Raw genomic sequence first — 26,468 nt, 5'->3', positions numbered from 1 at the left:
TGTGGCACCCAAGGCCACAAATCGTTTGAGTGCAAGAACACCAAGGTTATGATCACTATGGAGAACGGTGACATAGAGACACCAAGTGAGGATGAATATGAAGCCCTTGTGCAAGCCGCCGTTGCAAATGAAGAAGCTTATGAGGAAGAAAGTGGAGAAGACCCTCTCTTATGTGAGCATGACCCAAGTCCCTCACTTGTGGTCACAAGGGTGCTAACAACCCAACCTCAAGCTATGGAAGACCAACGGTGCAACATCTTCCAAACCCGTGCCGGTATTGGTGGCAAATCGATCAAGGTCATCATCGATGGTGGAAGTTGCCATAACCTTGCAAGCACCGAGTTGTGTGAGAAGCTCAACCTCACTCTCCGCAAGCATCCTCACCCTTACCATATCCAATGGTTGAGTGACAAGGTGTTATCACCAGGATTTGACCAAGTCAGAGGTGGGCCGCGATCAAAGATGGATTTGAAGAATATACATGGAGGAAATACGTGAATCGGCCTGTTATGCAAAGTTTGGGCTAGTTGGCCCGTGTATCTGTAATATAGTAGATCGCATCTTAGATTAAAAGGTAGAGTTTTACCCGTGCACGGTTAGGTGCACGCCTAAATTAGAAAGTCCCCTAGACTATAAATATGTACCTAGGGTTTATGAAATAAACAACAACCAACGTTCACCACAAATCAATCTCGGCGCATCGCCAACTCCTTCGTCTCGAGGGTTTCTACCGGTAAGCATCATGCTGCCTAGATCGCATCTTGCGATCTAGGCAGCACAAGCTTATTTCGTTGTTCATGCGTTGCTCGTACTGAAGCCTTTTTGATGGCGAGCAACGTAGTTATCTTAGATGTGTTAGGGTTAGCATTGTTCTTCGTATCATATGCTGTCGTAGTGCAACCCTTATACATCTAGCCGCCCTTACACCTATCTTAGGTGTAGGGGCGGCACCCCGCTTGATCATTATTTAGTAGATCCGATCCGTTACGGTTGCTCCTTGTTCTTCAAGGATTAGTTTAATATCTGCAATAGTTAGGCCTTACAAAGGGTTGGAGGATCCAGCGACGCGTAGGGTGTCGTTTGCTAGCCCTAGACAGGATGTTCCGAGGATCAACCTCGTGTTGGTTTTTAGGCCTTGTCTAGGACCGGCTTACGATCACCGTACGTGACCGCGAGGCCCAATCGTGAGTAGGATGATCCGATTATGCGGTGAAAACCCTAAATCGTCGTAGATCGTTTTAGCTTTATCTTGATCAAGCAGGACCACCATATATTCGTGCACCTCGTACGAATCATGGGTGGATCGGCTCCTTGAGCCGATTCACAGGATAACCTGAGAGCCGATCGAGGCTCGTATTTAATGTTTACGTGTATGCCATGCAGGAAACTAAGCGAGGCATCTCCATCACCTTCCTGACCAGGTATAGGTCAGGTGGCACGCCCTTGCACCAGCATCGGACGTGCGTACCAGAGGCTTTGCGGGCCGTCGCTCGGAGGGACCAGGGCCAGCCGCAGCCCTAAGTTGTTCCCGGCTCTACTGTGTTGCCCGTCGTTGCTCGCCGGTGGGTTTCTGACCGCAACACATTCTGGCATGCCCGGTGGGACAAGCTTCGACATCAACCACATCGCCATCTACATCTGAGATGGCGGACGGCACTCCAGTCACGTACGAGGATCTGACCGACGAGCTCAAGAAGAAGTATGACGAGGTCAAAGCAATCCTCGAAGCCGACCTCATCGGCTCTTTTCACAGAACCCGTTCACATGGCATCAGGTGGAAGGGGTTCTCGCCTGATGGTGCGCTCGATGGGATAGACCTCTCTGCCCCGTCAGAAGAACGCACCAGGTCCCTACGTCAGGAGATCAACTACATGGTGGCTCACTCACTGCACCGCCACTCTGAGAACCTGGTGAACACTTTGGAGCGTGTCGCTCTCCGGGTGATCCAGGAGATCATGAGGCACCAGTACTCTCCGTCAGGACCAGCTCTCGGGACACACCAAGGAGAGATGCCACTCCAGTCCCGTCCACCGCTGCCATTTGCGTTGGCAGCACCAGAAGTGCCGAATTCACCGGCATTCGTCGTCTACAAGATCGGTGGTGACCCTAGTGACTGCCAGTTCTTGCATGAGGCGCCTAAGGAGATCCCTCACGGGTACATGTGCACATACGTGTGATCGCGGTAACTGGGCGCTCACAAACCAGGCCGCAACATCAGGGACTTCTGGGAAAGCAGGAGGAACGTCAGCGACAGATCTTGAGAAGCAGACGTGGCTAGCTAAGTATGCCACTCCGACGAACCTCCAGAGCTCAGCTCCTGCAGTTGGCTCAGAGCTGGAAAAGCAAGCATGGCTGGCTAAGTACGCCACCCCGGCGAATCTTCAGAGTTCGACTCCTGCAGCCAGCACCGCGGATCAGATCAGTACGATCCTGAGGGACCAGTTCGGCATGGTGCCGAAAAGGAGGACAATCGGCTATTCCAAGCCGTACCCCGATGAATACGAGTTGGTCCCGCTACCACCCAAGTATCGGCTCCCTGACTTCTCCAAGTTCAGTGGATCAGATGGTTCCAGCTCCATCGAGCATGTGAGCCGATATTTGGCACAGCTAGGAACGGCCTCAGCGTCGGATCCACTACGCGTGAGGTTCTTCGCACAGTCCCTCACGGGATCGTCTTTCGGGTGGTACACTTCGTTGCCACCAGACTCGATCCGGACTTGGAAGCAGTTGGAAGAACAGTTCCACATGCAGTTTCACTCAGAAGCTTCCGAGTCCGGCCTTGCCGATCTAGCACGAATACGTCGAAGCGTGGAGAAACCGTGCGAGAATACATCCAGCGCTTCAGAAATCTGAGGAACCGATGTTATTCGGCTCGTGTGACTGAAAAAGAAGCAGTCGAGTTGGCAGTGGTGGGCCTTGCCTCACAAATCAAGGATATGGCTTCCCAAGCAGACTACCCTTCACTGGCGCACATGGTTCAGAAACTGTCAGCATATGAACAGCGCCACCCGGACTTGTACCAGGACAAATTCAAGCGTGCGGTAGTCCTGGTTGAGGCGGATGAAGACGAAGGCTTTGCGGGAGATCAAGAGATAGCAGTGGCTGAATGGACTCGGGGGGCAACCCCCGTGTCCTGCAAATGGGTTAAGCCACCAGGTCCGCCCAGAGGGTTTGATTTTGACGTGACCAAAACTGAGCAAATCTTCGACCTCCTACTCAAGGAGAAGCAGTTGAAGATACCCGAAGGCCTCAAATTCCCCACGGTACAGGAGCTGAACGGAAAGCCATACTGCAAATGGCACAACTCGCTCTCCCATGCCACCAACGACTGCAGGGTGTGGCGTCAGCAGATCCAAATGGCGATAGAACAAGGACGACTGATTTTCAACCAGTACGCCATGAAGGTCGACACCCACCCCTTTCCCGCCGTTAACATGGTGGAGTGCACTTACCCTGAAGGTTGCCAGCCAGGATCCTCGTTCAGTATCAACATGGTAGGACCTGGGCACCACTCTGGCAAGGATGGAGACGAGGGCAGCTGCTCTCGTAGCAAGGACACAGAGGAGGCCGCTCCACGCGATCGGCTCCGTCACGATGGCAAGCGCTACGTCACAGAGGGAGAAGTGAAGAATATAAGATATCAGCGACCCCTCTCTGATCACCTCCTCAATAAGTATGTGAGTCAATATAGCCAACGCCGACGATCCAGCGACGATGATGATAGAGACCGTCTGGCTAGGGACGCCAGGAGACATCGTCGGCATGATCGCGATGAGGAGGAGTACGAGCGCCGTGCCAAAGAAAAATCAAGGGAGCAAGACGACGAAGATAGGCACTGGGACTGTCCCTTCTTCAGACACTGCTGGGATTCAGGAATGAGCCGATTGCCTACAATCGGCAATTGCCCAGAATGTAACCAGAAGAAGAAGGAGGCAGCCAACATGTCCGTGTTCCAACGCTTAGGGCCTCTCCTGCCTCGAAGCAAACACGCTGAGTCCCCTCGGATGGAAGATCTCGAGGATTCGGAAGACGAGGGAGAAGAAGAAGAAGACAGGTACCACCGACCAAGGTGGTGCCCTGATGGACTCAGCCGTTCCCAAAAGCGTAGGGTTCAGCGATTGCGCGGCTTGGAGGAAGCCGAAAGGTTATACCTGCACACGCTAAGAAAGGCGCGGCCTGATCTGGCCGCGAAAATTCAGCAAACCCTGGATGAAGAGGGTCGACCACGGAAGATGGTGTGGCGCCCCAAGCAAAGGAAAGCCGATGATGAGACATCGGCTGGCACAAACATGGTGCTCATCCTTCCGACGGAGCTTAGTGCTCCAGGATTACACGAGGCACCCAATTTGGACGACTGCGAGCGCATCGACGTGACAAAGGGCAGGGTTAGGCTGGTTTTATCCACTGGCCTGACCGAGTAGCAAGAGCAAACCGATGAGAAATGTGGCGAGGCTGATCCTTTGGATCGGCCCCAAAGATCTATGAAGGAACATTACAAAACCTTCATTGAGCGCTTCGATCAATATGGAGGCCGATTCCAGCAATCGGCCAAAATTATCCTCACCACATGTTCTGCTTGTGTTCAACATTGGTCCTACCGAAGCCGACGTGCAAATACGGTGCCTTGGCTAAACTACAGAGCCGATATCTGCAGTTACCTGACAGATTCGGCTCGGGGGGCACCTAATCAGATGAACATGTGTGTAGTGAAACATTGGGGGCCGATTAGGAAAAATCGGCCGATAAAAAAAAATTTAACATACAGCTGATGCAAGGACAATGTACAGCAGTAACATCAGTTTGGCATGCGAGGCAGCCTCTTTCTCATTAAGCTGGTGGTGTTTCATCTACAACATCGGCGTTTAGTAGAAGAAAGCTGATCAATGGGAGCAAGTTTGGCAGACTCTTCATGGTGGCTGTCTCGGATTACCAGATTACCTGAGGTCAGAGCCTTTTTGTTTGACCTGTGCATCCTCGCCGGTATTCTCGCCTTGATTAAGGCTCGGGGGGCAGTTCGCCCTGAAAAATCTTTGCTCTGGAGAGCCGATTTTGTTGGAATCGGCCGGTTCTGCATTATAACTTGGAAGCCGATGGTGACACATTTGGCTGATTCATTACTGTTCTCGCCTTGGATGAGGCTTGGGGGGCAACTCGCCCGAAAGGTTCTTGGCTCTGGGGAGCCAATTTGGTTGGAATCGGCTGACCCTGCATCATAACCTTCTCTGAAAGCGGTGAGTTGTTGCAGAAGAAGACTGCTAAAGCTACGGAGAGGAGCCAGAAAGGGGAGCCGACGTCTTTTACAGGGTTTAGACCGTCCTGTTGCTGCAAGAAAAGGAAAGAGACTGGATTCTCAAAATAGCCGATGAACAGTCATCGGCTGTAGGATTGCGAAATATTATGGTCAGGTATCAAATCGCAGTCTGAATTTGAGAAGTGCTTGACTGACGGTCTAATCGATATCTGAGTCCGGCTTCATGGGCGTCTAAGGGAAAAAATCCGATACGTTGCTATCGGTCTTGGTGTGGCAAGCGGAAGGATTGAAAATTGGATTAATTGAAAGATAAATTGGAAGAACAATTCTCATTAATTCAAAGGGGCGGCTTTACAGGAAAGAGCCGATGGCTCTCAAAAGGGGGATCTGGTGCCTAGTGCACTGCTACTACTAGTCCTACTCTACTAGTTGTCGCTGTCCTCATCGTCGCCGTCGTCGATGCCGTCGGCGCTGTTCCCAGGAAGTTCCTCATCGCTGCTGCCCCAGCCCTCGGCCGGAGCTTCTTCTTCCTCGTCATCATCATCATCCTCGCTGTCCGCCCAAGAGCGGAAGCGCTTTGTCGGCGGGTATCCGATGGAGGAGGAGGATTCATCCTCCCCCTCTTCCTCCTCGTCATCATCATCGTCTTCGCTGTCCGCCCAAGCGCGGCATCGCTTTGCCGGCGGATGCTTAGCGGGGGAGGAGGACTCATCCTCCTCCTTTTCCTCTTCTTCCTCTACTTCTTCTTCTTCCTCCTTCCCGTCGGAGGAGGTGGGTTTCACCCAGGGATGGAGGTCGTCTTCGCTTTCGCTTATCAGCTCCCCTTCGATGAGGAACTTGAGGTCATCTTCCCCATCGGTCAGAGGCAGGTCGCCATCTGATCTGACGAATGCTTCGGGTGGACCGTCTGGCACATGGTCGAAGTTCCACTCCGGCTCGCTTGAGGAGAAAGACTGGAGGGAGAGGCTGGAGGAGACGGAGGAAGAGGAAGACATTGCTACAGGGAAAGAGGGTTTTTTGGTGCCGATAGCTAGAACAGAGGAAGGGGATGAAGAGGGCTGATCAGTCGGCATGGTTAAATAATGAGGAGCCTAGTGGAGATTTAATGCCATTGCAGTTTCCGAGGAAGTGATGCTAAAGCTATCAAATTTTGCAGAGAAGTTGAGAAGACAAGGTGTCATGATGAAGGATACTGCAACGGTTCTGCTCTGCCACGACATGACCCGACGAAGGAAAAATAGAGTGATTTTGGAATTATCAATTCCAAAACCAGGGGGGCATGTGTTATCACCAGGATTTGACCAAGTCAGAGGTGGGCCGCGATCAAAGATGGATTTGAAGAATATACATGGAGGAAATACGTGAATCGGCCTGTTATGCAAAGTTTGGGCTAGTTGGCCCGTGTATCTGTAATATAGTAGATCGCATCTTAGATTAAAAGGTAGAGTTTTACCCGTGCACGGTTAGGTGCACGCCTAAATTAGAAAGTCCCCTGGACTATAAATATGTACCTAGGGTTTATGAAATAAACAACAAGCAACGTTCACCACAAATCAATCTCGGCGCATCGCCAACTCCTTCGTCTCGAGGGTTTCTACCGGTAAGCATCATGCTGCCTAGATCGCATCTTGCGATCTAGGCAGCACAAGCTTATTTCGTTGTTCTTGCGTTGCTCGTACTGAAGCCTTTTTGATGGCGAGCAACGTAGTTATCTTAGATGTGTTAGGGTTAGCATTGTTCTTCGTATCATATGCTGTCGTAGTGCAACCCTTATATATCTACTCGCCCTTACACCTATCTTAGGTGTAGGGGCGGCACCCCGCTTGATCATTATTTAGTAGATCCGATCCGTTACGGTTGCTCCTTGTTCTTCAAGGATTAGTTCAATATCTGCAATAGTTAGGCCTTACAAAGGGTTGGAGGATCCAGCGATGCGTAGGGTGTCGTTTGCTAGCCCTAGACAGGATGTTCCGAGGATCAACCTCGTGTTGGTTTTTAGGCCTTGTCTAGGACCGGCTTACGATCACCGTACGTGACCGCGAGGCCCAATCGTGAGTAGGATGATCCGATTATGCGGTGAAAACCCTAAATCGTCGTAGATCATTTTAGCTTTATCTTGATCAAGCAGGACCACCATATATTCGTGCACCTCGTACGAATCATGGGTGGATCGGCTCCTTGAGCCGATTCACAGGATAACCTGAGAGCCGATCGAGGCTCGTATTTAATGTTTACGTGTATGCCATGCAGGAAACTAAGCGAGGCATCTCCATCACCTTCCTGACCAGGTATAGGTCAGGTGGCACGCCCTTGCACCAGCATCGGACGTGCGTACCAGAAGCTTTGCGGGCCGTCGCTCGGAGGGACCAGGGCCAGCCGCAGCCCTAAGTTGTTCCCGGCTCTACTGTGTTGCCCGTCGTTGCTCGCCGGTGGGTTTCTGACCGCAACACAAGGGCAACGTCAAGATACAACATACCGTCACCGTTAACTTCAAGATTGGACCTTATGAGGACACTATTGAGTGTGACGTGGTACCCATGACGGTGTGCCACATGTTGCTTGGCCGCCCTTGGCAATATGACAAAAAGGCTATACATGATGGACACTCCAATGCATACACCTTCAAGGTCAAGGACAAGAAGTTCGAGTTACGCCCGATGACTCCTAGCCAAATCATCGCGGATAATGCGAAGGCTTTAGCGAGAGCACAACTCCGCACCCACCATAGTGAGATGAGAGGAGAGGGAGCGACCCACCACAAAGAAAGTGAGCGCCACAAGCCATATATGAGTGAGACAAAGAGTGTCCTTCTAGCCACCAAAAGTGAGTGGAGAGAGGTCCAAGAGAACCCATCCACCATATTGCACTATGTGCTCATTTGCAAGGGACCACCGTCGGCAACTAACGACTTAACCAACATTCCTTCGTCTTTGTTGTCTCTTTTGAAGGAGTTTCAAGACGTCTTCCCCGATGAGCTCCCTCATGGACTACCACCACTTCGAGGCATAGAACACCGCATCGACCTCATACCCGGTGCTCCGCTTCCAAACCATGCCGCCTACCGCACCAACCCCGAAGACACAAAGGAGATACAACGCCAAATACAAGATCTCCTCGCCAAAGGGTACGTTCGCGAAAGCCTTAGTCCTTGTGCGGTTCCCGTGATTCTTGTGCCTAAACTGGATGAGACGCAACGAATGTGTATGGATTGTCGCCCCATCAATGCCATTACCGTTCGTTACCGCCATCCCATTCCGCGTTTAGATGACATGCTTGATGAGTTAAGTGGTGCCACGATTTTCTCTAAAGTCGATTTGCGTAGTGGCTACCACCAAATTCGCATGGCCATTGGTGATGAATGGAAAACGGCATTCAAGACCAAGCTTGGTCTCTATGAATGGCTCGTTATGCCTTTTGGTCTTTCCAATGCTCCATCCACTTTCATGCGTCTTATGAATCACATCTTGCGTCCTCTCATTGGCAAGAGCGTGGTTGTCTATTTTGATGATATTCTCATTTATAGCAAAAATCTCGAGGACCATGTGCAACATGTGAGAGAGGTCTTATGCATCTTGCGTCTTGAGAAGCTTTATGCCAACCTCCCTAAATGCACATTTGCTCAAAAAAAATTGGTTTTCCTTGGCTTTGTGGTTTCCGCTAATGCGATTGAAGTTGATTCTTCCAAGGTGGAGGCCATCCACAATTGGCCTACTCCTACAAATGTTGGTGAAGTCCGAAGTTTTCATGGACTTGCCGGTTTCTACCGTCACTTTGTGAAAGATTTTAGCACCATTGCTTGCCCTTTGAATGAACTTACCAAGAAGAATGTTCCGTTTGTTTGGGGCAAGGCCCAACAAAATGCTTTTGATGAGTTGAAGAAACGCCTTACCGAAGCTCCCCTTCTTGTCCTTCCAAATTTTGCAAAAACTTTTGAGATTGAGTGTGATGCAAGTGGACTCGGTATTGGTGGTGTTCTTATGCAAGAGGGCAAACCCGTGGCATATTATAGTGAGAAGTTAGATGGCGCACGCCTCATCTATCCTATATATGACAAGGAGCTCTACGCTTTGGTTCGTGTTCTTGAAGTTTGGCAACACTATCTTTGGCCCAAAGAGTTTATCATTCATTCCGACCATGAATCTTTGAAGTATTTGAAAAGCCAACACAACTTGAACAAACGATATGCAAAATGGGTCGAGTTCATTGAGTCCTTCCCATATGTAATCAAATACAAGAAGGGCAAGGACAATGTTGTGGCGGATGCTCTTTCCCGCAAAAACACCCTTTTGCTTACTCGTTTGGATTTTCATGTTTTGGGACTTGAAGAGATCAAAGAACTCTATCCTTCCGATTCTTTCTTTGCTCCCATATCTGAGAAGTGTTCCGTTGAACGGGGAGTGGATGATTTCTATTTGCATGATGGCTACTTGTTTAAAGCTAACAAGATTTGCATTCCCGAGTCTTCTCTTCGGATGTTACTTTTGCAAGAGTCACATGGAGGTGGTCTTATGGGACACTTTGGACGAGAGAAGACATATGCCATGCTCTCAACCCACTACTATTGGCCAAGAATGTACCGCGACGTGGAACGCCTTTGCCGCCGGTGCACAACTTGCTTACAAGCTAAGTCTACCTCCAACCCTTATGGCCTTTATACACCATTGCCTATTCCTCATGCTCCTTGGTCGGATATTAGCATGGATTTCATCCTAGGATTGCCTCGCACTAAGAATGGTCATGATTCCATATTTGTGGTAGTGGATAGGTTCTCTAAGATGGCTCATTTCATACCTTGCCATAAGAGCGATGATGCTTCACACATTGCTTCATTGTTTTTCAGGGAAATTGTTCGCCTACACGGAATACCGGCAAGCATTGTGTCGGATCGCGACGTCAAGTTCATGAGCTATCTATGGAAGTCACTCATGGCAAAGTTTGGAGTGAAGCTTTTGTTCTCATCATCCTCACACCCGCAAACGGACGGACAAACGGAAGTGGTCAATCGAAGCCTCTCCACTCTCCTACGCATTCTAGTGAAGAAAAACTTGAAGTCATGGAAGGAGTGCCTCCCACACTCGGAGTCCGCCTACAACCGCGCCAAGCATTCGACAACATCAAGGAGTCCCTTCATGGTCATATACGGTTTCGAGCCTCCAATGGCACTCGACATCCTACAACTTCCCCTTCATGAGCGGACGAACATGGACTTCGACAAGCGCACCGCCGCCATGAAGAAACTACATCAAGAAACAAGAGCAACCATTCAAGAACATGTGTTTCGTCAAGCTACCCGCCTCAACGCCAAGAAGAAGGAACGCATATTTCAAGAAGGCGACCTCGTTTGGATCCACCTCCGGAAGGAAAGATTCCCTCATGAACGCAACTCGAAGCTCAAACCAAGAGGAGATGGCCCCTTCAAGGTCCTAAAGCGCATCAACAACAACGCCTACGTCATCGACATCCCAACCTCCAAGTACTTGGTGAGCAACACGTTCAACGTTGTGGACTTATCGCCATATCATGAAGATGAGGAGGCACAAGAGTCGAGGAGATGATGCGGGGTGGCCTTCGGACACCTCCACACCAAGACCAACAAGTCCCCCAAGTGGACCGATGACGCGAGCTCGGGTTAAAGCGCTACACGATAAGGTGAACTCGCTCCTCACCAACCTTGATCTCGCTACCCCTTTAGGCGGAATGCTACCTCATGCCGATGTGCTATGTGTCATTACGTCCAAGGCGCATCAAGACCCCGGAGAGGAGGATACGCCATGGTCAAGGGAAGGAGAGGAGCAGCGGGACATGGAGATGATCACGAAGCGGGACCCGACGTCACTCGAAGCGCTCAAAGGAAGAGAAGAACGCTGGCCGGTCCAGGACCCGGTCGGACCGGCCCCACAACCGGACCATCCGGTCCCAGGCCCGGTCAACCGGGCGCCCGACCGGATTTCCCTACATTGTACCGGAAGGCAACCGGACGGAAACTTGCGAAGTTTCCGGTTGGCGCCCGGTCGACCGGACCCAGGACCGGACCGCCCGGTCACAGGCCCGGTCTGACCGGCCCCAAACCGGATTTGACGAGAATGACTCACCAAACTGCCTAAGTTATCCACTTGCGTACCTTTTCGCCTTGCTGGCCATGTATGCCTATATAAGTAGCCTGGACCCCTCCTTTACCCCTTAGACTTGAATTGAGCTTAAACACAACTTTGAGCTTAGTCTCCCTAGGGTTACCATCCCTTTGTAATCAAGGCATCCTGGTTGTTGATTTGGATATTGCTGAGTGAGATTCTAGTACAAGCTACTCTCTCTCCCTCATCAATCTCTTCTTCTCCAACCCCAATATCTCACCGGGAATTCTGCCGCGTGCCTCTTCCGGGTGATTCTATTGGCGTGGTCCATCGAGCCACGGGGGTAAGTATCGGGTGTATCGGGTTGGTGTGTGTGCGTGAGTACCGGCGTTCTTCGTGTTCTTCGTGTTCCTCGCGTTCTCCCACCTCTTCCCTTGGTTTTCGGGGTCAAATCGCGAGATCGGGCCAATCCCTAGATCTTAGATCTCATCACCGATCTTCTCAGTAAGCAACGGTGGTGATGATGATCACAGGGTGATTGCAGCGGAGGAACACGACGATGTAGTGGAAGATAACTTGTATGACGCAATGAGATCTCTCGATTGGTCCCTGTCGCCAATGCAACAGCTCACAACCCTGCAAGATATTCGCAACTCCACACACTTGCGCACGTAGCCGCTGACCACGAAGCGGTAAGTTGCAACCTTCTAATTTCCAATGGAACAGCAGATCACACAAGACTTTCAGATCTACACAATATCAAGCAATATGGTGTAGGGATTCAATAGTTTTGCAGAGCAAACAACTAAGAACTAGGGTTTATCTTAAACGTGGTCTAAAGCAACTTTGGGGGCATCATGGGCACTTATATAGGCGTCCGGGACGACCTCATGTCAAAAAAGTACGAGAATAACCGCCCCAGAATAGATCTGGTCGAGACAGACTCGGACACGGGCGGTCTAGAGGCCGGTCGACCAGGCCTGGGACCGGGCTGGCCGGTTCAAACCGGGCCAGGGACCGGGTGCTGACCGGGCTCGGGAATTGTGCCGCAGTAACACTCCCGGTTGCAGTCAGCGTGGCGCCCGGTTGGCGCCGGGGTGAATCCGATCTGCCGCCCGGTTGGACCGGGCCAGCGACCGGGCGCGCCGGCCGGTCTGACCGGGTGCTGGGCCGGCCTGGAATCCTTCTTCTCCTCTCGCGCATGCCTCCCGCTCCTCCCTCGCGCATCCATGAGATATCGTCATGTCCAGCTCCATGTCCAGCTTCACGTCCTTCTTCACGTCCAGCTGCTCCTCTCCCCCTCATGCGATGCTTGTCTCCTCTTCATACCTGATGATACATAAATAACAAGACTTAGGCAGTATAAAGTTCTCATCAATCAAGGTATCATTTAGGAACAAGTTCACCTGTTGTTTAAGTAGCTTCGCACGAGCCCTTGTAATAGGTCCAATCCGAACTTCATTGGACTTGAGCTTCACAGCAGGTTCATATTTATCTTGTAATGATGGAGGTAGTGTTGTGGTAGGGATGTCCTCATCATCTCCCCCCTTCAAAAGGCATCGACCTCGACGCTCCAAGATCTTCTCCGTCATATGGTGTCAAATCAGCAACATTGAAAGAATTACTGACACCAAACTCATCAAGTGTAAGATCTATCGAGTATGCATTATCGTTGATCTTGGCAAGCACTTTGTAAGGACCAGCACCACGAGGAAGCAACTTGGACTTCCGTAGCTTCGGGAACCTATCCTTGCGAAAATGTACCCAGACCATATCACCAGGCTTGAACAACATCTCTTTGCGCTTCTTGTTCATCCTTGCAGCATTGCTCTTGCCTTTCCTCTCTATCAACTCTTTAGTCTTCACATGGATCTTTCGCACAAAATCTGCCCTCTTGGATGCCTCCATATTAACTCTCTCATGTATGGGCAAAGGCAACAAGTCAAGTGGAGTAATGGGTTTGAGACCATACACCACCTCAAAAGGACACAACTCCGTGGTAGAATGTACCGCCCTGTTGTAAGCAAACTCCATATGCGGCAAACACTCTTCCCACTCCTTCAGGTTCTTCTTGATCATGGATCTCAGCAGTTGTGACAAGGTTCGATTCACCACCTTAGTTTGACCATCAGTTTGGGGATGACAAGTAGTACTGAAAAGTAGCTTTGTCCCCAGCTTTCCCCACATCGTCTTCCAGAAGTAGCTCATGAACTTCACATCACGATCAGAAACAATAGTCTTCGAGACTCCATGTAGTCGTACAATATCCCTGAAAAGCAGGTTAGCAATATGCGTCGCATCGTCGCTCTTGTGGCAAGCAATAAAGTGTGACATTTTAGAAAATCTGTCCACTACCACAAATATAGAATCATGGCCTCTTTTAGTACGCGGCAAACCCAACACAAAATCCATACTCATATCCTCTCAAGGTGTAGTAGGTGCCGGTAAAGGAGTATACAAACCTTGAGGCTTCAGCTTGCACTTGGACTTGTTGCAAGTAATGCACCTTTTCACATACCTGTCCACATCCCGCCTCATCTTTGGCCAATAAAAGTGATCAGCGAGCATGAGTAGCGTCTTCTCACGCCCAAAGTGACCCATCAAACCTCCAGCATGTGATTCTTGCAATAAGAGCAAATGCACAGACGATTCTTTATCGAGTAGCACTTGTACTTGCTTCTGTATCTCCTTCGTCTCTTCGGGGTTTGTTCTATATGGTGCCCGATTGGGTAGCGAAGCTCCGGGAATCAAGTCGATTTGATGCTCAATACCTCGCAATGGTGGAAGTCCTGCGGGTACCTCATCCGGAAACACGTCGCTAAATTCCTGCAAAACATTAGAAACACCAAGAGGAAGAGGGGTCATGTCGTTAGAAACCAAAACCGTACCCCTGTACAAGAGCACTAGAGGCATGGCTCTAGGATCCTCGCTAAATTCTCTCATGTCTTCTTTGGTGGCTAATGAGACTAAGGAATTCACTCTCCCACTTTTCGTTATATCACTCACAACATTACAATTCTCTCGCCTATCTAAAGAAGCATCCTCCAAGTTCGCTTCAACTTTCTGACGAGATTCATTGACAATTTGCTGTGGTGTCATAGGATGTAAGTTGATTTTCTTGCCCTTGAACTCCAAGTGATATGTATTGGCACGGACATTGTGTTGCACAGAACGGTCAAAGAGCCAAGGCCGACCTAATAGTAGGTGACACAATGTCAAAGGAACCACATCAAAATCAATGGAATCCTTATACGGTCCAATAGCAAATTCAACACGCACCATGTGGTTTACCTTCATCTCACCATTGTCGCTCAACCACTGAATATAGTATGGATGCGGGCGCGGTAGATACTTCAACTTCAGCTTGGTACACAACTCCTTGCTTGCTAAATTGCGGCAACTCCCGCCATCAATAATGACCATGCAAGCCTTGTCAGGACCAACTAAAGCCTTTGTCTGGAACAAATTGCAGCGCTGAGTAGATGCACTAGGCAACACATTAAGAGCACGCTGCGACACAACAATAGTGCGAGCATCAGACGGATATGCATCTTCACCATCAGTGTCATAGTCATCATCGTCTGGAGCATTAGGATCAACATAATCTCCAGTCTCATACTCATTGTCCTCATTGATAATCATAACTTTGCGGTTAGGACAATCCCTCTTGAAGGGACCTTTGCCACCACATGTATGACAAGCCATATCACGATTGCGCGCAGTAGACATGTTAGAGCCACTCATACTCGCAGCAGATTCGGACTTCTTTGTGTTAGACACATTGGAGACCGGTTTGCTAGAAGGAGTAGAGTAAGGTGCGGAGCGCGTCGATGGCGCTGGCGCTTTAGGTGGGGGCGCGCGAGGCGTGAAGCGCCCAGCTCCTGAAGCTCGTCCTTTAACCTTTGCTTCATCAGCCAACTGTGATTCAGCTTCTCTTGCATGATGTAACAATTGATTCATATTGGTGTAACTGTAGTGACGAACAATGCCTTTGATATCATACTTGAAGCCGTTGAGAAAACGCTGCATTGTCATCTCGAGAGACTCACGGACTGTGGTGACCCTGCATACCACTGCATGTTGTAGTATGCCAGTCGTTGATATAACATTCACGAAGTACCATTCCGCAAATATTACATCCCTCAGAGTAGTACAACAGAACATAGCAGGTCCATAACTCATTCATTTAATATTACAAACATCATACACATATCGTCTCGGAGCTCCTCTTGGCTCCTAAGAGGAATACTCCTGGGTTCGAGGCAAACCCAACTTAGCTTACAATATAGATGTCTCATTAAGTTGTACATTTATTTTCTCGAGCAGCTAGTATTAAGAGTTCGGGCTGCTCGACTACTACTACTAGATGATTCTAGGCTTGATCTCCACCGGAAGCCTCCCCGGTTCCGTAGACTATAAGGTAGTCTACGCCTTCAACACCTCCCGAGAGGTCTGGTTCTTCATAGCCGATGATCTCGGCTCCTTCAGGGTTGTCGTAGTCCTCCTCCAGACGATTCAGACAATCTAAGCAAGGGATTTAAGAGTGGTATGAGTACGAGCGTACTCAAGAAGTTCATTATAGATAATAGGTGTTTAATGCACTAGCTACGATATTAGACCAGAAAGTCTAATACCAATGCAGGTTTTGATAAACATTTCTTCAAGAGATTGCTTTTATTTCAAAGAGCTATGTCCGTCAGCCTTCACCGGTTTACTAGAACTTCATGGAGCTCCTTTCCGGCTGCGTTCGCAGTTCCATATCCCGGAACAGGGAGTGACAGGTCACAGTTCTTTACACTCTGCAGAGGTGTGTTGCTTTACCCATAAGAGATCTTAACCTTGGTGCCAACCGGGCAGCTCTCCCGTCCACACTTCCTATGGTGTGAGGCCCGGTATAAGGTCATAGCCAATCATATTCCTCCGCTACCTCGCACACCCACCCTTTTGTAAGACTATCTTCCCCTATATCCATGGTGAGACCGTTCCAGGCATTTGTTCTCCCCTATACCGGTTAAGGTAGACCGTTCTGAACAATTTCATATGCCCTCCCCTATCAATCATGGATAGACCGTTCCGGACATCTTACAATCCCTCATAGACTGCATTACCGTGGGGACTTTAGGCTTCCCCAGCCTACCGCTTGTCCCTCAGGATACAAGTGTCTATGGCAAGCGCATCCGTTGATGTACAAGAGGTGGAAATACGATTGACTATTCCGTCCCACTCCAGATCTTATGGTTAACACGGGTATTACGGCACAAGAATCACTGGCGACATTTGTTGTTTAATCCTAGATGGATATAAACCCTTGCAATGGAACCTCCACCATATCAACACAATCCATGGTTCCATTGCCCACCACATAGTCATATTCATAGTTATGAAAGTAGTGGTTTTGGTTTTTATGCAATAGTGATAACCATAATACTTTGCAAGTAATTTGATAGAAATACTCAAATGATATGAGCAAGCGATGAACTTGCCTGAACACTGCAATGTTTTGCAGTTGGATGGTGTGGACTGACCCTTGTCCCCTGTCTCTGAGAAATAGCATCATTGTCCAATAAGGGCAATGGTTAAAGAAGCAATTATGCATGCTTTCCATTTTTAGGGTTTGTTCCCCCCTTTCCGATGTCTTATTATTTTATGTGAGAGGTAATTACTAAGAATGATTTGGAGATACTTATCTTAGGGTAAATACAACCTTGAAATGTTGTCAAGGTGTTTTTAAAGTCCAAATGCATTAATGGACTTATTTTCTTTATTGAAAATAATATGTGTGATTTAAATCCTTATTTAAATCATCAAATTAAGACTTATTTTTATTTTTCTTCAAAAATTCTCTTTGCTATTTTATTTAGATAGAGAATTTTATACTGATCAATTTTCATATTTTTAATTATTTTTTTAGAGCTCTTATCAATTTTCTATTGAATTTCAAAATTTCTGGTTTTTAATTGAATTGTGAAAAGTCACAATTGCCCCTGGGCCCACCTGTCAGTGGAGCCCAGCGGGTTGGGTTAGACCAGCTCGGGTCCAACGGACCCGAGCGGTCGCTCACTCACTCACCACCTCGCGCCGCCTCGACCTAACCCTAATCCCCTTTCTCTCTGGCGACCTGCGTCGCCCTCACCGTCGCCGGCCGATTCCGGCGGTCTCCGACCGCCATGGCCCTCGCCATGGGGCGCAATCGAACCGCCATGTGACAGCGATCCTTTCCATCCGCGTCGATCTGGAGCAGACGCCGCTCCCGCTCGTCCTCGATCCTCTTCGCCATGGCTAGGGTTACGGGATCCGCGTGATCCTGCGGCTCCCAGAGCTCCTGGCGTGATGGCGCCGCCGTGGCTGTGCTGCCATGGTGGGGGTGGTGCTGTGGCGCCGCCATGGCTTGGCTTGGCCTGGCGCCGCCGCTCCCTGGCGTGTGCCGCCGTGGCCGCCATGGTTGTCTGCCTGCTCGACCCCGGTACGTTCGCCACCTTTCCCTCTCTCTCGTGTGCTTGTTCTTCTTCCTCCTCCCTTAGCTCTGGTCACAGCTTCTCCTCCTCGTGGAGAGGCCAGCCGTGCTCATGCTTTGCTGCTGTGCCTTGCTTGCCTGTTCATGAGCTGCTGCTGTATCTGATGGTCTTGGCCATAGCTGCCAGGACCATGCCAAACTTAGGTTACTGCTGTGCAGCCCTGCCATGCCTCTGTGCAAGGATTTCTAGTTTTAGTGCTGGCTATGATTGCATTTCTTGTCTAGCTCTACCTCTGTGCCTCTGTTCTTGTTAATAAGCTTGCTAGATATCAAGTGTGTTCATGTATGCTGCTCTGGCTTGGGTTCTGTGTGTATTACTTGCAATTTGGGCAAGTGCCAGAGCAATGGTGTGCTGTTCCTTGTGCTCAAATTCATGAGCATGCTCAATTGAGCATTACTGTTGGCTTAACTGTATGATTCAGTGATTGGTGATGAGTGTTTTATTTGTTTAGCAAGATCCAGTGGTTCATCAAGCCTTTGATGTGCTTCTGGATACAATCATATGATTATTACTTCAGTATCTGTTTATTCAGTTAAGGCTTGGGTGTAATTCTTCAGTAGCTGGCTCATTTCTGGTGCTATGCTTGCTTATAGCCATCTGTATCAAGTGTTAGCAAGCTCTGGAGCATGTGATCAACAGTGGCTTGTTGATTAATTGTTAAGCATCTGTCTGTGCCTATCTGGTGTTCATTCTGGTGTCTGTATGACACATGCACTTGTGCTAGTGAGGTTTATTACTTACTCAAGCATTATCTGTTGCTTGCAGTGATCCTCTGGATCATGTGCAAGGTTCTGGTGCATTGATTATTTGGGTACCTTGCTTAATTGGATAGATAAATGATGTGAACTGCCTTGCAGTGATGATCATATGAGTTGATTTAGTAGAGCTAGAGGGATGCCAACCTCTGTTGGGTACCCTAGCTCCCTTTTGAACCCATCTGGGTAATGATAGATGTGCTTAGCTTATCTGTGGGATTTGGTGAAGTGGTTGAGGTGGCCCTGACAGTAAATCATTGCTGTTAGGGTAGCTCCCACCTATGTTGGCTTTCTTTGATGAATAGGTGCTCACTGGCTAATCACTTGATGAATTACCAGTGGCTTTGGTGTTGATAAACAAGATAGGCACATGTTGCCTATCAGTCTGATGGTTTAGCTAAACTATTAGGTGCTTGGTGGATCTGAATGGCTACATAGAACTGAATCCCTACTAGATTTCTTTGGTTGTGTCACTGTGTTGACACAACCAGTGTTCCCTGGGTTGGTTTCCTTCTAGCCTTGGTTTTATTTGCTGGCACCAATTGGTTTTGCAACCAAGTGATGATACATCCAGGGTTCATACCCTTTTTGCTTCTGTGATGCATGAGTATGCTTAATTATGAGCAAATCCATGGTTTGCTCATGCTTTTCTGGTATACCTCACTCCAGCTCCAAGATTTGTGGTTGATGTAGAGGATTAGCTACTGTGTTGATCCTCTGGTTTGGTTGATTTGCTTGCCCTGCTCCTCCTGGTGACTTGTGATGCTTGATTTGATTCAGTGGTATTATTGAGCAGGTTGAACAGTGAAGCTGTTCTTCCTGTTCTAGCTGTTCCTGACTATTCTTGCTACTGGTTACTTACTCTTGTGCCTTGTCGATGGAATGGTTAGGGTTTGGCTGCCAGCCATGGCTTCCCTGGTCGACAGCACCACATCTCACCCTGGTGACTCACTGTGTGTGTGTGTTGCATGCACACATGTTGTGTGTGCAGCCTGTGTGTGTGAGTGTACAGGCTTGGGACTTGGGCTGGTGAGAGGATCAGCTCGGCTGAACCTTGTTCATATCCATTCCATCTCATTTTTTATTTGCTAACCTGCCAAGTGGCAATGCCACTTGGCATAATGTGTTCTTTGTTGTGTTTGTGTGCAGGGACAATGTGCTGATCAAGATGGAGATCAAGATCATCTGGATCAAGATTTTCAAGAAGCTTATTTTGTGTAGTTTAGAATATTTCATTAACTTGTAATTTTTCTTTTTCTTTTTCAATTTCTTCAATTCTTGTATTTTGTTGTAAATTCATATTTCAATTCTGGATATTGTAATTGACATTGTAATTTGTGTGAATATCAATAAAGCTCAAGTTTCTCTCTAATGAGCTTTGTCTAAGTGTTTTATTATTCATATTCTTGATTAATAATAATTTTTTAATAAATCATCTCAAGTTTGAATTATGTGATAATCATTTGATGTTTGAATTTGGAATTCAAATTCAAATTTGGTTTGAATTCAATCATACAACTTAAGATTTCAATGCAATATCACTTCTCTCTTCTCAAAACCCTAATTTAGATAAGTAGGAACAAGTTCATCGCACTCTCGAAACCCTAACCCTGTAAGGTGTCGAGAGAGAAACCTGTCCCCCTTCGATGCAGTTTTTGTTTTAAAAGCGCGAAATTTCCCCGGAATTTACCATGCAATGCACATCCCTTTCTAAAATCTACCCCTCGATCGCCTCTAAACCTGGGACATTACAGCCTTTCCCCCTTAAAGAAAACTTCGTCCCGAAGTTGTGGTTGTAATACGTGAAGAGTTCGGGGTATGTTTTCCTCAGGTCTTCCTCCTTTTCCCAGGTGGCTTCCCTCTCGGGATGATGCTTCCATTGTATCTTGCAGTACTTTATAGCTCGATTCCTGAGTTGTTTCCAGTTCTCCTCGAGAATCTTTGCTGGCTTCTCGATGTAGGTTAAGTCTGGTTGTAACTCGAGCTCTTCATGTGATACTGGTTCATCTGGGGTCTTTAAACACTTTCTGAGTTGCGACACATGGAATACGTTATGAACCTGAGATAACCTTCCTGGTAGTTCCAATTCAAATGCTAACCCTCGGTTTTGACTCAGAATCTTGAAAGGTCCGATGTACCTAGGGCTTAGCTTTCCTTTTACTCCAAACCTCTGAAGTCCTTTCATCGGGCTCACCTTAAGATATACCATGTCTCCAACTTGTGGCTCCCATGTTCTTCTCTTCTGATCAGCGTAACTTTTCTGTCGGCTTTGGGCTATCTTCAACCTATCCCTTATGATGTCAATGATTTGTTGCTTTTCCTTGACATAATCAGGATTAAATCCTTGCTTGCTCCAGCTTCATACCAACATATCGGTGATCTACAGTTTCTTCCATACAGAGCTTCAAATGGTGCCATCTTGATGCTGCTTTGATAGCTGTTATTGCATGAAAAATCTGCTAGTGGTAAGTGCTCCTCCCATGATCCTCCGAAGTCTAGGGCACAAGCCCTAAGCATATCCTCTAAGATCTGGTTAGTTCTCTCGGTTTGTCCACCTGTCTGGGGATGATAGGCGGTGCTATAGTCCAACTTGGATCCTAAAGCTTCGTGTAGTTGCTTCCAAAATACTGACGTGAACACGGATCCTCGATCTGACACGATCTTCTTGGGCACTCCATGTTTACTCACGATCTCTTTGATGTAGAGATCGATGAGTTTCTCTCCTTTATCTTGCTGATTTACCGCTAAGAAGTGTGCACTCTTCGTCAACCGGTCCACGATTACCCATATCATGTCCTTCTTTTTATTGGTCATGGGTAGTCCGGTGATGAAATCCATTCCTATCTCCTCCCATTTCCATTCTGGAATGGGTAAAGGTTGTAACTTCCCTGCCGGACTCTGGTGTTCAGCCTTCACCCTTTGGCAGGTATGGCATTCCGCCACATATTGTGCTATCTCTCTCTTCATGTTGTTCCACCAGAATAGCTCCTTTAGATCCATGTACATCTTTGTACTTCCCGGATGAATGGAGTATGGTGTTTGATGGGCTTCCCGGAGTATTACTTCCTTGATTTCAGCAATATCCGGAACACAAATTCTTTTCTGGAACCATAATGATCCCGATTCTCTGCGGTGAAATTCTGATGGTCTTCCTTCATCTATCCTTCTCATCTCCTCCATGATGAATGGATCGTCCAACTGACCCATCATTATCTCATTCTTCAGGTTGACATTTAGCTCATCGGCTACTTGTAAAGCCGATTGTCCTTCATGAGCTTCTTTCTCCCAAAGTTGTATCTGGGCTTGACTTATTTCCTTCTTCAACTCCGGTGATAACTCTTGTTCTACTCCGCCAGTGCTCTTCCTACTTAAGGCATCTGCTACAACATTGGCCTTTCCTGGAGTATAATTGATGGTCAAATCATAATCCTTGATTAATTCTAGCCATCTTTTCTGCCTCATGTTGAGTTCCTTCTGAGTGAAGAAGTATTTGAGACTCTTATGATCTGTATAGAGCTCACACTTGGCTCCATAGAGAAAATGTCTCCATGTTTTAAGTGCAAATACAACTGCTGCTAATTCTAAGTCATGTGTTGGATAGTTCACTTCATGAGGTCTGAGTTGCCTCGATCCATAGGATATTACCTTCCGATCTTGCATGAGTACGCAACCCAATCCGTGCTTGGATGCGTCACAGTACACGGTGTAATCCTTGCCAACTTCAGGAACTGCTAACACCGGTGCCGTGGTGAGTTTCTCCTTCAGAGTTTGAAAACTCTTCTCACACTCCTCTGACCACATGAATGGTGTGTTCTTTCTTAACAGCTTCGTCATTGGTCCTGCTATCTTGGAGAATCCTTCAATGAATCTCCGATAGTATCCTGCCATTCCTAGGAATCCTCGGATTTCCTTGATAGTCTTGGGTGCTTCCCATTCTAGAACTGCTGCTACCTTGCTTGGGTTAATAGCGATTCCATCTTTGCTAATGACATGACCAAGAAATTCCACTTGATCTAGCCAAAATTCACACTTGCTGAATTTGGCATAGAGTTGATGTTCTCTTAGTGTTTGCAACACTAACCTCAGATGTTCAGCATGTTCGGCCTTGTCTTTGGAATAGATCAAGATATCATCAATGAATACGATGACAAATTTGTCTAGATATGGCATGAAAATTGTAACACCCCAACTTTTCAACCTTGATTAGTTGTCCTTATTTCAAAAATCAGGGGGAACAAAAACTTTTTCTATAGACTAATTAAGGTGAATTGCCTTGATCTGTTTGCTATGATGAATTGCCTTGATCTGTTGGTAGATGAATTGTCTTGATTTGCTTGTTGAATTTTGTCTTGAGCTACCTCATAGAACGACACCCCTAGTGGTTAAACAAGCAACTCACCAAATAAAACACATGTGTGGCTTAGGAAGAATTGTTTTCCTTCTTACTACATCAAACCTCTCTCCTGATGACAACATGGGTGTGCCATCTTGATTTTTCTCTTTGTGGTACAAGATAGCTCAATCATCCTTAATTCACTACTTGGTGATCTCAATGCATGGATCTCATCTGTGCATCTCCCTCTACAATTTCCACATCCTGCATGTCTCATTCTACCCTTGCATCACATATATTCAACTTGATCTTATACCCTATCCAATGATTCAACTCTAGATCACTTCCTTCACTTTTACCTCTTGTTTTTATTCAAGTTTAATCTTCACAAAACCAAGAGTGGGAATGATGGATACGTTTTGTAGCCACCATCTGCCCTTGAGAACACTCCTCCCTAAATTAGTTTCCCTCCTCAAAAATCCTACAGTTTTCCTTCTCTAGTTTGGATCACAAAACTACTTCTAGTTTTATTAAAACTTTCCAAGATTTCTCTTCAAAGAAAACAAGGAACTAAAAGGGTTTTGTTTTTCATCCCATTTCTACCAAGTATTGATTTATAAAACATTATTTCTATTTTGCTTTGTTTTAACAAAAAGCTTGTTTATGGTACCTATACCATTTCTTGTTTCCCTCTTGATTATTTTACATTTGAGAAAAACTCTACCTAACTTGAGAAAGCAAGTAGAATATTTTGAACTCCTATGTTCCAACTAGTTTTCTCTCAACCTTTTCAAATTCCATTTCCACTTGGGTTCTTTCCCAATTGTCTCTATACAATTGAGGTGTGTCCCATACCTTTCAATTAAACTCTTTTTCAAATGGCAACTCTTGCACATCTTATGCACATCTCTGATCCACCACATTGTATCCCCTCCATCCTCCAATTTTTGATCAAATGGATGATCATTTGATATTTTCAAATCACTCCCAATTTACCTCTTATTTGAAGAACAAGTTATATCTCATCATACCCATCTCAATCATCTATTCTTTTCCATCATCACCTTGACCTCATGAATTGGTGATTTCTGCCACCATATTCATCCTTGTGAGTACATGGTTACTTCACTCACCATGTCTCTTAGTCTTTCTCTATAATTGTCTAAATCACTATCTCCACCATCATCCCTTGGCCAAATTGATAATTTGATTAAGTTGCTTTATTCTTGAACATTGGCACCTATTTTTATCATCTCTCTTCCTAATTTAAGCACATCATCTAAACCACCATCTTGGCAAAGAATCATGTGGCACCATCTTGATCAACATGCATGGTGAGAGCTTCCTTTGTTGACTCATTTTTGCATGACACAAAGGTGGGCGCCGGCCATGCTATGCCATGGCACACATGTGCATCATACCTCTCCATCTCTCTCCCTCACACAATTAATCCACCTTGGGAAAACCTCTCTTTTCTTTGTCTCTTCCCAATGCCACTAATAATTTCAGATTGGGTCAATTTTCCCTTCCCCAAGCCAGCCACCCATCTCCACCAATCAAAGAGGAGGCAGCCACCCCTCTCCCTCTATAAAAGGGGCTTGGCCGGCCACCTCCCCATCCTTTGCTTCTCATTTTTGGACACTCCACTCCTTCCTCCGCTCTCTCACACCCTTCCCCTACCTCTTCCCCACGAGCTGAAGCTCCACCAAGGCTTCATGGCCGGCCATGGCCATGAGAGCACACCAAACCGCAGCTCCCCTCCTCCCTCAAGCTTCCCCTCACCATGAGAGCTTCCCTCTCACTCTCTTCTCCCCTAATCTTTCATGAGTCCAGCTCACTTTCTCCTTTCCCCTCTCACTAGATTGGATCTTAATGCAGGTGCATGTTGGTCCAAGCATGGAGAAGGTTGAGCTATCCTCAGATCTGAAGTTCTTGAGCAAAGTTCGTCCAAAACCTTGCAGTAATTTCTGTATCTTGCTGTTTCAGATTCTGGTACGAACTTGTAAAATCCGCCAAATCTTGTGTGCAGATCCAAATCGAGTGATTCAAAGTTCCACAGATAGGTATTGAAAAGGTCTACAACTTGGAGTTGATCTCATCCACAAATTCGTTACGGATTTTGCTTGGTAAATAAAGTTCTTCAAACATGCAGAATCACTGTTTGTTATATTTCTTCCGTTGTACAAAACCTTTTTGAGCAAACTCAACTGTGGGTGAAAGCCCTCTCCAGTACCTTCATTTTGGCGTTGGTTTCACTTCAAATGACTTCTTTAAATTGAAATGGTTCATAGATCAAGATCTGGTCAGATCTGACTTTGTCGAATTAAACCAGGAGCTTGGAAACGAATTTTTCAATGAAACCAACTGGGTAAGAACCACCTATTCCATACCTTTCAAATGCAGCAGACCTCATATTTTTATGATTTATGTACGATTTGTGGTGAATTAAACTTGTTCTGTGTGTTCTGCAGACCTGGCTGTAAGCTTTTAATTCATCAAAAATCCATTTTTGAACCTAATTGAGTGATTCCAATTCTGTAGGATTACTGAATGTTTTCTTAATCATCTCAAACAAGTTTCAAACCTTTATCTGTTCTGCAACTCCATAGTTAAAGCAAATGGTGAAAACATGCAGTAAATTTGTCAATCCATTTGTGAGAGCTTCAGAAACAATTTGAACACAAATCCAATTGTGTATGCTTCTCTGTTTAATTACCTTTCAAATGCCAGTGGCCTCATATTTTTAGGATTTTTTCTACGATTTATGGCTTACAGATCTTGTTTTCTGTACAGTCAGATTCAAAGAAATTCCTAAAATTGTAGGTTTAATATTTTTGGGTGATTCCAATTGGGTTAGTCTTGTATTAGTACTGGCTATCAAGGAAAGATATTATTAGTCTCTGTTCATACGTATTTGTTGTTGTTAGTAATGTTTATGTGTGACATGCATTGTTGAAGCAAAACTTTTCGGTTTATTTAAAACCCTTGACCAACTCTTTTTAGTAGAGATGGGCAACCTTTGTTTTATGCTTGTAAAACAAAACCTCTGCAACTTAACATTAGCTCTTTTGTTTTGCTTAAGTTTCCAAATGATGTGGAATATGGTTTGCTTCCTATTTTGGATGTAGTGTAATGTGAACAAATTAAATTAGGAAAACTGTTTTCTACTTTTCCAAAAATGTTGAAAGTATGTTGTGAATGTTTGTGATGTCAAACTAATGCTCTTGTCCTCTTCATGATGTTATCTACCAGGGGATAATTGGTTTATACCATGGTGATAACCGAGAGAGGCAATTGCTAAGTCATGGCACTCTCATACCTTCACTAGGTAAATAGATTGGGTTATCTTTTAGTTGCTTTGTAGTATCTATAAGTCCTTAGTATGTTATACCTTGGCTGCATGGTTAGTTGTTGATTGTTGAATGATGTCTTGTTGGTGCAATGTGATTGATTGTGTTCTTTTTATATTTTCCGGCGATAGATGCGAACAATTTCGGAGAAGAAGAAGAAGTGGAATCGGACGAGGATTTTATTTATATTGTT

General features: G+C 46.7%; 1 long non-coding RNA gene across 1 annotated transcript; it reads left to right on the top strand.

Moving 5' to 3' along the window:
* Positions 1 to 24,647: 24,647 nt before the first annotated feature.
* On the top strand, positions 24,648 to 26,247 carry LOC127348322 (uncharacterized). Its single transcript, XR_007879738.2, has 3 exons — positions 24,648 to 24,988; positions 25,217 to 25,293; positions 26,178 to 26,247. It is a non-coding gene; the product is annotated as an uncharacterized lncRNA (long non-coding RNA).
* Positions 26,248 to 26,468: the final 221 nt, after the last annotated feature.

Source organism: Lolium perenne, chromosome 4 (genome assembly GCF_019359855.2).
Source record: "Lolium perenne isolate Kyuss_39 chromosome 4, Kyuss_2.0, whole genome shotgun sequence".
Classification (NCBI taxonomy): Eukaryota; Viridiplantae; Streptophyta; class Magnoliopsida; order Poales; family Poaceae; genus Lolium; species Lolium perenne.
The sequence above is the reverse complement of the archived record's forward strand: the minus strand, read 5'-3'. Positions and strand labels throughout refer to the sequence as shown.